Here is a 15,099-nt window from a genome sequence, read left to right as displayed (position 1 = left end):
TGTAAATCAATGTGTCCATATGCTGAGTAAACATATGCAACAAAAATGTTCATGTAAATCAATGTGTCCATATGCTGAGTAAACATATGCAACAGAAATGTTCATGTAAATCAATGTGTCCATATGCTGAGTAAACATGTGCAACAGAAATGTTCATGTAAATCAATGTGTCCATATGCTGAGTAAACATATGCAACAGAAATGTTCATGTAAGTCAATGTGTCCATATGCTGAGTAAACATATGCAACAGGAATGTAATGTAAATCAATGTACTAAGTACGCACACAATGGGCATACATAGCATGAAATGTAATGAAATCGTGTACTATAATGTACTAACAACATAGCAGGCATATGATGTGAAAACATGGAAAGCATGAATGTAACAGATAGGCACATGTGTTTCACCCCAAAACAGTTTGGAAAACAGTAAAAGAGGGGTTCAATGTACTCACCTGAGATTGCTTTGGAGTTCTTGTATAATAACCAGATAATGCTAGAGGTCACGGGATATCAAACGGCACCTAATAGGTAGCTATGTTAATATACCTGACCAAATCGGAAGGATCGGATAGTACGCGGGTTCGTAAACCAAACGAGTATGGAGACTCGTGTAATATGGTTTAACAAAGCCTACATACTAAAATGAAACTTAACCTAAGTGCTTACGGTCCATCACGACCCGTTTAGGTAGCTTATGCTACCTTACGCGTCGTTTGCGTAGAACGTGTCTGGAACGCCTAACATCGTGACCACTAGGTATAACCCCGGAAGGTTACAACTATGGCCACCTAAAGTGTTTGGTCGGATCCTAATGGTCGACCAAATGGGTCGGGTTCGAAAGTATAAGCGATGGTTTAGATCGCTTACCTTACGACCCTATATAAGCACTAAACTAAAAGTGACGAGCTAAGCATGTTAGAACATGCTTAACTAAGTTTGAAAACAGGTTTGACATCAAAACAAACGGCTTTGATGCCCACGAGTAGTTTGGTTACAAAATATGCAAGAATGCACATTTTGGCCGAAACTACGACTCGTCACTGAGCCTAGATAACGTGGTGATCAGTAGGTATAGTCACTACGGACTATAACCATCGTGATCACGCTCACGTTATGAAGTTCCATGAACTTCGCATCGACCATAAGCTGGTCAATGCAGAAAGTCAACAAAACGTTGACTTTCGGACTCGAAAAGCGAATAAAAGAGCGAAAGAAGACTTACGGAGGGTCCCCGAGTGCTAATCTAGATCAAATAGCTCAGGTATGAAACAATGGTTCCAACTTAGAGCTTTAGATCTGATTCTTGTGGGTTTTTACACAAAAGGGGGGGGGTATTTATAGGAAAAGTGGAACCGTTAGGATCGTTTATCGAATATCGTGCCGCGATCTCGAGCGTACACTTGTAAAATTCTTGTGGTAAGTCAGAAAATGCCCCTTGGCTCTTGATTGGGTGAAAGGGCATCGCCCCTTGATCAAACGAAAGGCCAACTGCATTAAATAGATGCATTGAATCTGTCTGACAGTCCCACGCGGCCCGCATCAGGATATGCAAAAACTTAGGCGGGCCGCCTGAGCCCGTCTGATCTGCACATACTTTGAAAAATGACAGTTTTAGTCCCTGTTGCGTGTTTAAGCCATTTCCGACACTTCTAAGGCCCGTAAAGCCAACTTTAAGGCCCTAAAATGATGCCTAAACATTGTGGACATGAAACATGCTCAAAAATGTTCCGGATGTTGGCTCGTTTGGTCGTACGAACGCGATGTTCGCTTAATTACGACGGAATGCGCATAAGCGCGAAAAATGATCCAAATGACGCGACGAATGGATTTTTCTTATGCCAAACAATAAGGCATAATATTAGGATGCTTACATAAATTTTTGGATGTCTGGATGTATTCAGAACGTAAGTTATGCGTGAAAGTGCAAACTTGTGTACTTTTTGACACTTTTAGTCCCTGAATGACCCAAAAGTTTATTTTAGCATACCAAACCCCTCAAAGCCTATTTCTAAGCTATGTAAGGGATATTTATGGTATGTTTAACTTATGGACATGTTCCGGAATGTTCGTTACAGTTCAAATTGGCATACTTTTGCAGTTTGTCAAGTTTAGTCCCTGTAAGCGAATTAACTTGTTTTTGCTATACCAAAGCCTTCAAAACTTATTTCTAAGTTATGTAAAGGTTATTTAAGGTATGTTGAGTATATGTTGATGTTCCGGAGTATTTGTCGCATTAAACTGAGTACGTTTACGCACCAGTTTGCGTATAATTCTCCAGAAAGCGATGTAGAGTTTGAATTTGAACAAAAGTCAAAACATGAAAAATGCAAAACACAACCAAACAAACATTGGGATCAAATAACATTATTTTATTGATAATTGAACTGTTCATGATGATTATAGGCACAAATGTTACAGTCTCCCCTACTTGTGGAAATTTCGTCCCGAAATTTATTTAGAGGAAACTCGTGGAAAAAGATGCGGATATTTTGCCTTCATTTGATCTTCACGTTCCCAAGTAAACTCGGGTCCACGCTTAGATTCACAACGAACCTTGACCAAAGGAATGCGCTTGCGTTTAAGCCACTTGACTTCACGTTCCATGATTTCCACTGGTTTCTCGACAAATTTCAGTGTTTTATCAACACGAATTTCGTCAAGCGGTATGTGGAGGTTCTCATCAGCTAAACACCTCTTGAGATTGGACATGTGAAAAGTTGGATGAACATTTCCAAGTTCAGGAGGTAACTCAAGTCTTTAGGCTACCTTGCCGATTCTTTCGACGATCTTAAATGGTCCAACATATCTAGGTGCAAGTTTTCCTTTCTTTCCAAATCTGATCACACCTTTCCAAGGTGAGACCTTGAGTAATACACGATCACCTACTTGAAAATCCAAGGGCTTGCGTTTTAGGTCCGCGTAACTCTTTTGACAGCTTCTAGCTGTCTGAAGGTTATCAAGAACTTTCTTTACCTTTTCTGTTGTCTCTAAAATGAGGGCAGGTCCAGTAAGTTGAGCCTCGCCAATCTCATTCCAGCAGACTGGTGAACGACATTTTCGACCATAGAGAGCCTCGAAAGGAGCCATGTTGATGCTGGAGTGATAACTGTTGTTGTAGGAGAATTCAATCAATGGAAGATGTGAATCCCAACTACCACCAAAATCTATCACACAAGCTCTAAGCATATCCTCCAGTGTCTGGATTGTTCTTTCAGATTGACCATCCGTTTGCGGATGATAAGCTGTGCTCAGATTAAGTTGAGACCCCATAGCAGATTGCATGGTTCTCCAAAAATGAGAAGTGAAACGAGCATCTCTGTCAGAAATGATGCTCAAAGGAACACCATGTCGAGCTACAATTTCATCTACGTAGATTTGAGCAAGTTTGTCAGCCGAAAAATCCTCACGGATTGGTAAGAAATGCGCTGACTTGGTAAGACGATCCACGACTACCCAGATGGCATCGTGACCTTTCTTTGTGCACGGAAGTTTAGTAACGAGATCCATAGTAATGTTTTCCCATTTCCAAACTGGGATCTCCGGTTGCTCTAATAATCCGGAAGGACGCTGATGTTCAGCCTTAACCTTAAGATAGGTAAGGCATTTGGACACGTATAAGGCAATGTCTTTCTTCATACCAGGCCACCAATACTGTATACGAAGATCCTTATACATCTTATCTGAGCCAGGATGAATAGAATAACGAGACTTATGGGCTTCATCCATAAGCAAGGTACGAAGATTATCTTGGCTCGGGACCCACAAACGGTCCATGAAGTAATACGATCCATTGTCCTTCAGTTCAAGAGCAGGTGTTATGTGATAAGGAAATTCCTTATCCATCAAGCCTTGTGAAACACAAGCTTGTTGAGCCTGAGAAATACGGGCTTGGATATCCGTTTGAATAACTGATTGGACACGTACACAATGAAGCTTAGTACGTTCCTTGCGACTTAATGCATCGGCTACGACATTAGCCTTACCAGGATGGTAGCGAATCTCGCAGTCGTAGTCGTTTAGAAGTTCAATCCAACGTCTTTGCCTCATGTTGAGTTCCTTTTGATTAAAGATATGTTGAAGACTTTTGTGGTCAGTGAAAACCACACATTTTGTACCATACAAGTAGTGTCTCCAAATCTTAAGAGCGAAGACAACTGCACCCAACTCAGGATCATGAGTGGTGTAGTTCTTCTCATGAATCTTCAACTGTCTCGATGCGTATGCTATGACTTTGTTTCTTTGCATCAGGACGCAGCCAAGACCTAATTTAGATGCGTCGCAATAAACGACGAAATCATCATTGCCCTCAGGCAATGTTAGGACAGGTGCGTCGCAAAGATTTTGTTTCAAAGTCAGAAACGCTTCCTCTTGCTTGACTCCCCAATCAAAGGGCTTGTTCTTCTGAGTTAGAGCAGTTAGAGGAACTGCAATCTTTGAGAAATTCTCAATGAAGCGGCGGTAATAACCCGCTAGACCAAGAAAAGAACGAACTTTAGTAGGAGTAGTAGGTGTATCCCAATCCTTGATCGCACTGATCTTGGAGGGATCTACATGAATACCTTGTTCGTTGACAATATGCCCTAAGAATTGAACTTCTTTAAGCCAGAATTCACACTTGGAGAATTTGGCGAAAAGTTGCTCTTTCTTTAGGAGTTCCAGAGTAAGACGAAGATGTTGCTCATGTTCAGCTCGCGTCTTAGAATATATCAAAATGTCATCAATAAAAACGATGATGAACTTATCTAAGTAAGGTTTGCAGACCCTATTCATTAAGTCCATGAAAACAGCAGGAGCATTAGTCAAACCGAATGGCATGACTGTGAACTCATAATGTCCATAACGAGTACGGAACGCTGTCTTTGGAATATCTTCTTCATGCACACGGAGCTGATGATATCCAGACCGAAGATCAATCTTCGAAAAATAAGAAGCGCCTTGCAATTGATCAAAGAGATCATCAATGCGAGGTAGGGGATATCGATTCTTTATGGTAAGCTTGTTAAGCTCGCGATAATCGATACACATCCTAAAAGATCCATCCTTTTTCTTTACAAAGAGAACGGGAGCACCCCAAGGTGAAAAGCTAGGACGGATAAAACCTTTGTCGGAGAGCTCCTGAAGCTGTTTAGATAATTCCTGCATCTCTGATGGTGCAAGACGGTATGGAGCTCCTGCAATGGGATTTGCACCAGGTACGAGATCAATACGAAACTCGACTTGGCGTGCTGGAGGTAGACCAGGTAAGTCTTCAGGGAATACTTCGGAATAATCCCGAACGACAGGAATATCTGAAATAGTCTTACCCTTGCCTTTATCTGCTGTAACATGTGCTAGGAAAGCCACATAGTGCTTTCGCAGATATTTCCGTGCTTTAAAACAAGACATAAGTTTGAGACCACCGGCAGGCTTCTCACCACGAACCTGTAGGATCTCGCCTGTCGACAGCGGTATACGAACAATCTTCTCAGAACAAACTATCTCTGCGCGATGCTTGGATAACCAATCCATTCCCACTATAACGTCGAAGCTTCCAAGTTGCATTGGCGTGAGGTCAATAGGAAAAATATGGTCGTTAAGGTTCAACTGGCAGTTGCGTAGAACAGAATTAAGAACAATGGGTTCTCCACTGGCAACCTCTACTGTCAAAGGTTTACCTAGTTTCGTTCTAGACACGCGAAGCATTGTCTCAAAAGACAATGACACAAAGCTCTTGTCGGCACCCGAATCAAAAAGAACAGATGCTGGCTGATTATTAATAAAGAACGTACCGTTCACCACCTCGTTGTCTGCTTGTGCTTCTTGTGCATTCATGTTAAAGACTCGACCTCGAGCCGGTGCCGGATTCTGGTTTGCATTCTGGTTCTGGTTGACTAGTCTTGGACACCGATTTCTGTAGTGGGTCAGATCCCCACAATTATAACATGCACCTGGTGGGTAGTTTGGTCGTGCAGCCTGACCCTGTTGCTGAGCAACCTGTTGAGCAGGGTTCTGGACTGCGTGATTCTGAGCAAACCGACAAACATCGGCAAGATGACCCGACTTCCCACAGTTAGTACAGAAACGACACTGATATTGTGGCTGGTGGTGACTGTTGCATCGATTGCACAAAGGTGCACTTCCTGAATAGGGTTTCTTTGCTGGAGGCTGGTTGGGAGCTGCCTGGTTAGCTTGGGTAGTCACAGCAAAATTTTGGGAAGCCTTACGCTTCCTTGACCCCCTTGAGGAACCAGAATCCTTCCCCTTCTTGTTTTGACCTTTCTTGCTATCTTCCTTGTCAGCCGACTGTTTCTTGCCCTTGTCACCCTTCCTGTGTAGCTTATTCTTCCGAATCTGCGACTCAGTCAGTGTCGCTGATAACTCGATTGCCTAACGGAGCGTGGTAGGGTTGCTACCAGTAAGGATGTCTTGTACTGAGTCAGGTAGGCCGTCGATGTACCTTTCGATGGCCTTATCGAGTGGGGTAACCATAGTCGGGCAAAGAAGACTCAACTCCTCAAACCTATCCGTATAAGCCCTGTGCTCGCCACTATCTTGCTTCAGAACATCAAATTCTTTCTCCAACGCTCGTTGTTCATGACGAGGACAAAACTCCCTCATCATAAGAGCTCTCAGTTCAGCCCATGTCTGAGCTAGAGCAACTTCTGCACCTTGATCTCTCATAACCCCATTCCACCATGTAAGAGCCCTCTTCTGAAACACACTCGAAGAAAACCCGACCTTGCGATTATCCGGACACTACACATGACGGAAAGTGTTCTCGATGCTTTCGAACCACTGAAGAAGCCCAGTTGCTCCCTCAGAACCACTAAACTTGAGTGGCTTAGCCGAGCTAAAATCCTTGTATTTGCATGTACCATTGTTGTTGTTATTGGCCTGGTTCCATTGAGCAAAGAGATTCGGAAATTGAGCAGCCATCTGCTGCGCAATAATCTCCGCCAGCTCGGCAGTAGCTATCGGGTTGTCGCGTCGAGGAGGCATTCTAGAAGAGAAAAACATGAAATGAAACGAGTGAGATGATTGGATGAAGAGAATGAGATGAAGCAAAATCAACAAAAGCAAAGATGGCGGTTATGCATCGCAAAGCAAATAAGCGACATGAAATGTCTAGTCAAAGTAAATGGGTCAGGATTAGTGTATCGCGAAGACATGCTCGCCTATAAGTGAACACTCACCCCAAGAGTTCCCAGGTAAGAGTGACTGGTCCGATTATGTGGATTTGTACGAACACTCTAGCCTTAGACAGAAAACCCAGGGTACAGGCATTCACTCTTCCAGTTCACACGTGTTCGCACTATTAACCCAAAACTTTGACAGGATTTTTGAAATCCAAAGAGGTTCAAAACCATATAACAGAGGGTTCAAAACCTTATAACAGAGGGTTCAAAACCTTATAACAGAGGGTTCAAAACCTTATAATAGAGGGTTCAAAACCTAGTAATCAATCATCCTAGAACAGATGATTAATTTTCTAAGCGGATTCGGAACCGAAGTTCCCGTTGTGGTTATCACCTAAGGATAGGTGATGTGCATGTTTTAAACTCTAAACACAAGATAACTTGTGTTAGGGTCCTAAAAAGTTATAGTCTAGGTCAAAGCATTACTAATAACCTAATTCCCTATAACCAATGGCTCTGATACCAACTCTTCTGTCACACCCCGGCCGCGTATAACATGCAACCGCGGCGGAAACGCCGGGGAGTGTCGTGGACAGAATTAATTGTTATACAACCATGGATATTAAAGTTACATTTTATTTATTAAACAAGGGTGTTACATTGTCTTAAAAGGAAGTACAGAATCCAGAACACAGTTATTCTAGTTCTATCTTCAGTTTTTAGTCTCTAAGGCACAGGTCCGCCCTAGTGTCGTGTTCATCGTCCTATGGAACAGCTCCTGAAAACACATGTGAAAGTAGGTACGTCAGCATAAAAATGCCTGTGAGATACATAGGTTTTGTGAAAATGGGATTCATGACTTGAGTTTAAAGAATGTTTAATAACAGTCAGTCATGAACCTTGTAATTTGTCTTGCTTTGTAAACCATTTGAAAAACGATAACATCAAATGATATGTATAGATAAGTGCAAGGTTAAACGAATAACCAAGTAAAATGAGTTGAATAAGATAAGTTGTTTGTGAAAATAATGTCTTGTGAAGAATATGTTATTTATGTAAAATGTAATGTGTCTAAACTGAAATGACTTAGATAACGCCACGATATGTAATATTATACAAACATTTATATATAGGAAGTACCAGCGGCGTATCCACCATGTTTGTATCATATTACATACGCCACGTTACTTAAATCATTTACCCAAACCAATCCACCATGTAAATTGTTCATGTGTAAACCAAATGTCAAGTGTTATTGTAAACCATGTCAAATGTTTATGTTCAAATGTAGACCACCAAATGTGTATGTCAATGTCGACGTGTTTATGTTCAATGTAAATTAAAGGTTTATCTAAGTTATGTATATCGAATTCGGTCATTCCTTACAATCCTATCAAACCCAGGACTTCAGGAACGGGAGTTGTCAATTCCTATGGTACCACTTCCTACTAACGAACGGCGTAGCTAATGTTAATGAATGTATTGTCCCATGTTAAACAAACCAAATGTCATAACAAAATGAAGGCATGTGATGTAAACAATTGTACTAAGTATGCTAAGTAAACATACGAAGCAGAAATGTTCATGTAAATCAATGTGCCCATATGCTGAGTAAACATATGCATCAGAAATGTTCATGTAAATCAATGTGTCCATATGCTGAGTAAACATATGCAACAGAAATGTTCATGTAAATCATTGTGTCCATATGCTGAGTAAACATATGCAACAGAAATGTTCATGTAAATCAATGTGTCCATATGCTGAGTAAACATATGCAACAGAAATGTTCATGTAAATCAATGTGTCCATATGCTGAGTAAACATATGCAACAGAAATGTTCATGTAAATTAATGTGTCCATATGCTGAGTAAACATATGCAACAGAAATGTTCATGTAAATCAATGAGTCCATATGCTGAGTAAACATGTGCAACAGAAATGTTCATGTAAATCAATGTGTCCATATGCTGAGTAAACATATGCAACAAAAATGTTCATGTAAATCAATGTGTCCATATGCTGAGTAAACATGTGCAACAGAAATGTTCATGTAAATCAATGTGTCCATATGCTGAGTAAACATGTGCAACAGAAATGTTCATGTAAATCAATGTGTCCATATGCTGAGTAAACATATGCAACAGAAATGTTCATGTAAGTCAATGTGTCCATATGCTGAGTAAACATATGCAACAGGAATGTAATGTAAATCAATGTACTAAGTACGCACACAATGGGCATACATAGCATGAAATGTAATGAAATCGTGTACTATAATGTACTAACAACATAGCAGGCATATGATGTGAAAACATGGAAAGCATGAATGTAACAGATAGGCACATGTGTTTCACCCCAAAACAGTTTGGAAAACAGTAAAAGAGGGGTTCAATGTACTCACCTGAGATTGCTTTGGAGTTCTTGTATAATAACCAGATAATGCTAGAGGTCACGAGATATCAAACGACACCTAATAGGTAGCTATGTTAATATACCTGACCAAATCGGAAGGATCGGATCGCGGGTTCGTAAACCAAACGAGTATGGAGACTCGTGTAATATGGTTTAACAAAGCCTACATACTAAAATGAAACTTAACCTAAGTGCTTACGGTCCATCACGACCCGTTTAGGTAGCTTATGCTACCTTACGCGTCGTTTGCGTAGAACGTGTCTGGAACGCCTAACATCGTGACCACTAGGTATAACCCCGGAAGGTTACAACTATGGCCACCTAAAGTGTTTGGTCGGATCCTAATGATCGACCAAATGGGTCGGGTTCGAAAGTATAAGCGATGGTTTAGATCGCTTACCTTACGACCCTATATAAGCACTAAACTAAAAGTGACGAGCTAAGCATGTTAGAACATGCTTAACTAAGTTTGAAAACAGGTTTGACATCAAAACAAACGGCTTTGATGCCCACGAGTAGTTTGGTTACAAAATATGCAAGAATGCACATTTTGGCCGAAACTACGACTCGTAACTGAGCCTAGATAACGTGGTGATCAGTAGGTATAGTCACTACGGACTATAACCATCGTGATCACGCTCACGTTATGAAGTTCCATGAACTTCGCATCGACCATAAGCTGGTCAATGCAGAAAGTCAACAAAACCTTGACTTTCGGACTCGAAAAGCGAATAAAAGAGCGAAAGAAGACTTACGGAGGGTCCCCGAGTGCTAATCTAGATCAAATAGCTCAGGTATGAAACAATGGTTCCAACTTAGAGCTTTAGATCTGATTCTTGTGGGTTTTTACACAAAAGGGGGGGGGGGTATTTATAGGAAAAGTGGAACCGTTAGGATCGTTTATCGAATATCGTGCCGGAATGTTCGTTACAGTTCAAATTGGCATACTTTCACAGTTTGTCAAGTTTAGTCCCTGTAAGCGAATTAACTTGTTTTTGCTATACCAAAGCCTTCAAAACTTATTTCTAAGTTATGTAAAGGTTATTTAAGGTATGTTGAGTATATGTTGATGTTCCGGAGTATTTGTCGCATTAAACTGAGTACGTTTACGCACCAGTTTGCGTATAATTCTCTCAGAAAGCGATGTAGAGTTTGAATTTGAACAAAAGTCAAAACATGAAAAATGCAAAACACAACCAAACAAACATTGGGATCAAATAACATTATTTTATTGATAATTGAACTGTTCATGATGATTACAGGCACAAATGTTACACCATTCATGAGATGGGGGATGGATATAGTTGGCAAGCTCCCTAAGGCACCTGTTGGAAAAGTATTCATGCTTGCTATGACTGACTACTTCTCCAAGTGGATAGAGGCTGAAGCTTTTGCCCAAGTCAGAGAGAAGGAAGTTATATCCTTTATTAAGAGAAACATTATAACTAGATTTGGCATTCCCTCTGAAATTGTATGTGATAATGGTTCCCAATTTATTGGGAGCAGGACTACTAACTTTTGTGACAGTTGGGGGATTAAGATGATAACATCAACACCAGTCCACCCACAAGCTAATGGTCAAGCAGAATCATCCAACAAGATCATCATCAACAATCTGAAGAAGAAACTTGGATCCAAGAAAGGGAAATGGGCAGAGGAATTGCCTTATGTGCTTTGGGCTGATAGGACAACTCCCAAGAATGCTACTGGTCAAACACCCTTCTCTTTGGTGTTTGGGGCAGAATCAGTGATCCCAACAGAAATGGTAGTTCCAACTGCTAGAACAAGTACCCGTGATCCTGAGGAGAATAATGCAAACCTGGCTCAAGACTTGGATACTATTGAAGAAATCAGGGATCTGGCTAGGATAAGGATGGCTAGCTACCAACAAAGAATGGCTGGTGCTTACAACAAAAATGTCAGGATAAGAAAATTCCAAGTTGGGGATATGGTGTTGAGGAAAGCATTCCGAAACACCATCAATCCTGTTGATGGGAAATTGGCACCAAAGTGGGAAGGCCCTTACCTGATTGAAGCTGAAGCAGGAAAGGGGGCATATAGATTGCTAACCATGGAAGGAAATTTGTTACCAAGAGCCTGGAATGCTGTCCACTTGAAAAAATATTTCATGTAAGCAGGATCCTCCTGGCACATATGATCCTTACATTGAAAGCATCCTCGAAGGATCCCAATGATGTCAATGCTCCTTACTCTGGTAATATCCTAATCCTAAACTATTCCATTTTCTTATTTTTACCTAAGGATAAGGATCATGTATCCTTCATCCTTCTCTCACGAGATTTTGAGTTCTGATAAGTACAGGTATCCTTAGCACAATGTTGATAGTCTTCAAAAGCATCACAGATCCTTGGGTTCAACCCCAGTTATCCTTGGGCTTGTCCCCAGTTTTCGCCTGTAGCGCACGATGATCCTGGTATAGTTCACGTCTTTGGGACCAGTACCCGCTTTAGGGGCTGATAACCTCATCGTACTGGCTATACCTAGGATCCTACGTATAATGGTAGACGTACCATACATCCGTTCCGAAGGTTTCTAGTGTTTTCACGTTAGTTAAGGTTTTGGCATTTTCATGTCACTAAGTTTGGATAGTCGCCAGTAAGGGCCATACTCCAGTTTACATACGATCCTTGGGCTTGTCCCCAGTTATCCTTCGGGCTTGTCCCCAGTTATCCTTTGGGCTTGTCCCCAGTTACTAACTTATCTTTTATATTGGCTTAGTCCCAAGTTATATTCCATTTTTCAGGTTTTCGAAGTTAAACAATTAAGGATCCTTAATCCTTATTATCCATTAAAGTTTTACTTATGGTTATCCTGATTAAAGGTTAGGATCCTAACTTGGATCCTCAGGTATGATCCTTAACTATTTTTAATTTCATTCATTATTCATTTGAATAACCCTTAGACCTTGACAACTGAACCTATGATCCTTAAAATAAACTACTTTGGAAATTTTCGATTATAGGACATTTGATCCAGGATCATATCCTAAATTTCTTGAACATAATTTGCTTAACTTTTCTTACTCAAACGAATATGTACTAAAACAATTGGAAATTAAAAGGATAACAATACGAGATAAGCCAAAAAGATTAGAGTTATTTTATTAACAAAGGATTTAAAACCCTTCAAAGTTGTCAAAATCGCCAACCCACGTTTCTACCAGCAAAACGTGGCCCGTCCACATAGGTTGGCAAAGGGTGTCCATTGTTTGTGCGGTCATAGCATGCAGGTAAATAAAAGGTGGCAGGATCACAATGGCTTCATCCCCCAAACAGAGGATCCCTCCACCATATGTAATCCTACCTATTGTCTGAAGGATCCTGGATCCTCAACCCTAAACCTATTGTTCGAAGTTACAGACCATAATTGTTTAAAAACATCAACAACCACAAAAAAAAAAAAAAAAATTGGGCTCCGACTATGTCTAGAAGTTTCCTTCATCGCCCAATCCTGCAGCTCAATCCTTCGCTGCACCATCACCACCGGCTCCACTTGCCTCCCCAGCATGATCCTTGCCAGCACCTTCAAGCATCGGGATCTCCTCAGCCTCCTCATCATCCTCCAACTCTGCCAGCCTCGCCTTCCAGCCCTCCACGTCCCATGTGCTTTTGTCGAAGGCAGGATCCTGAGCTTCCGCAGCCATCTGCAGCTGGATCTTATACATGGCTATCGCAGTAGAGACCTTGGCATCCTGGGTGATATCATGCTTCACATAATCAAAGTTTATCAGCATTTTGGCAGCTTCATCCTTGGTAGCTCGGAGCTGCTTCTCAAGATCAGCAATCTTGAGATCCTTCAGCACACCCATCTGTTGGAGGTCAGCAATTTGGCGATCTTGATCCTCAACGTGGCCAACATAAGTCTCTATTTCAGCAAATTTCTGCAAGGAAAACAAGGCATAACGTCAGAAACAAGTGATCCTCAAAACTGTCAGGATAACAAACAGGGGCAGTGATCCTTACCTCATTGAAGTAGTCCAGAAATTGTTGGCGGAGCAGGGGCAGACCTTGTAAATCCTCAGAGGCCTTTCTCTTCTTTCCTTTACCCCTAATAGGTGCTTTAGGGGCAGAAGCACTTGGGCTAGCAGGATTCTTCTTCCTTGAGGATTTCACGTTGGTCAGATCATCGATGCCAAACTTTGAGGCAGACTTAGAAGGTTTTCCAGCACCTACACAACCAAAATAAGATAAGTATTCTAATTACATTTGAAATCCTATACAGAATTACTTTATAAATATGAATACTTACTTGACATTGTGGCAGAGGCAGAGGATACTTCTTGAGAATCCTGGGTAGCAACCTGAAAAGTTCTTGTCTCCGGATCAAGCTTCTTAAAAGCCAAGAGTCTCTCTTTTGCAGCAGGAGTCAACTTAAGATGAGCAACGGATATAGCTGCACAACAAACAAGAAAATATCAGTGATCCTCATCCTAAGGAACAATTTTTATGGTGATCCTTCCAGGATCCTCTATCCTACCATGGGTAGCCCACTCCTTGGGCAAATCCTTCCCATCAGGGATGGAATCTCTCCTAACAAAAAAGAACCGACGCTTCCAGTTCGTGTCATTCTTGGTAACTTTGAAGACAGGATGATCCTCTCCAGCTTTTCGCTTAAACAAATAACGATGGGATCCGAAAGTGGTAAGATCATACATCTCAGCCAGCTCCGCCATACCAAGGTCAATACCCTCTTGTTCAATGATCCTTTCAAGGGTGTATAACACCCTCCAGATCATGGGCATAGCCTGGATATAGCAGATGCCGGTAAGAGAGAAAAAGGATTGAGTGAACTGTGGGAAAGGATACGAATATCCAATCAAGAACGGAGTAACCTGGAAAGCTACCCAAGTATCAGAAATAAAATCACTCAAAGCAGTGGGGGTAAAAGACTTGAAGATAGTGTTCGCCAGAAAGCAATGACGGATTCTGTCGATCTGAGGATTGGTGAAACAACACCTCTCAGTAGGAGAATCCTTGATGATCCCTTGACCCTTCAAGGGACTGTTCTTCTTAGGATCCTTGTGCGGAGAGTTCCGGAGCAACATCTTTTCAAGACGATAGAAAGAAAAAGAAAAACAGAGCAAGCAAGATAGAAGGAGAAGGGGAATACCTGTTCAATCCTCTGATCGCGGTTATAAAGGGAAGAATTCTCGAATTTAAATGCAAACGATCCTATCCCTATTTCTATTTATAATGATGATTCGTGCAGGGTTGTCACTTCCGTGACGTCAGATTGCAACGGATAGTTCCATTGTAACGGCTATATATCCGTTAAGTCAGTAAGAGATAAGACTGGCAAAATATAACTCGTTTATATTAGATAAATACTCCTTATATTTTGGGGGCAATTGTTAGGGCTGGATTTTTATGACTTATGATCCTTACATGTGATCCTAACCAGTGATCCTTGTTTCTTTGGCAGATAGTGATCCTCAGAAGAGTTCCAGGATCAGGATCACGGAGCATCCTAGGGATCCTCATACTAACGATTGTTCTCTTTGAATTTAATGTTGTCTTGCAGGAATTTCGAGTAGGATCCGCTCT

The sequence above is a fragment of the Helianthus annuus genome, chromosome 12 (assembly GCF_002127325.2).
Source record: "Helianthus annuus cultivar XRQ/B chromosome 12, HanXRQr2.0-SUNRISE, whole genome shotgun sequence".
In the NCBI taxonomy this organism is placed as follows: Eukaryota; Viridiplantae; Streptophyta; class Magnoliopsida; order Asterales; family Asteraceae; genus Helianthus; species Helianthus annuus.
The sequence above is the reverse complement of the archived record's forward strand: the minus strand, read 5'-3'. Positions refer to the sequence as shown.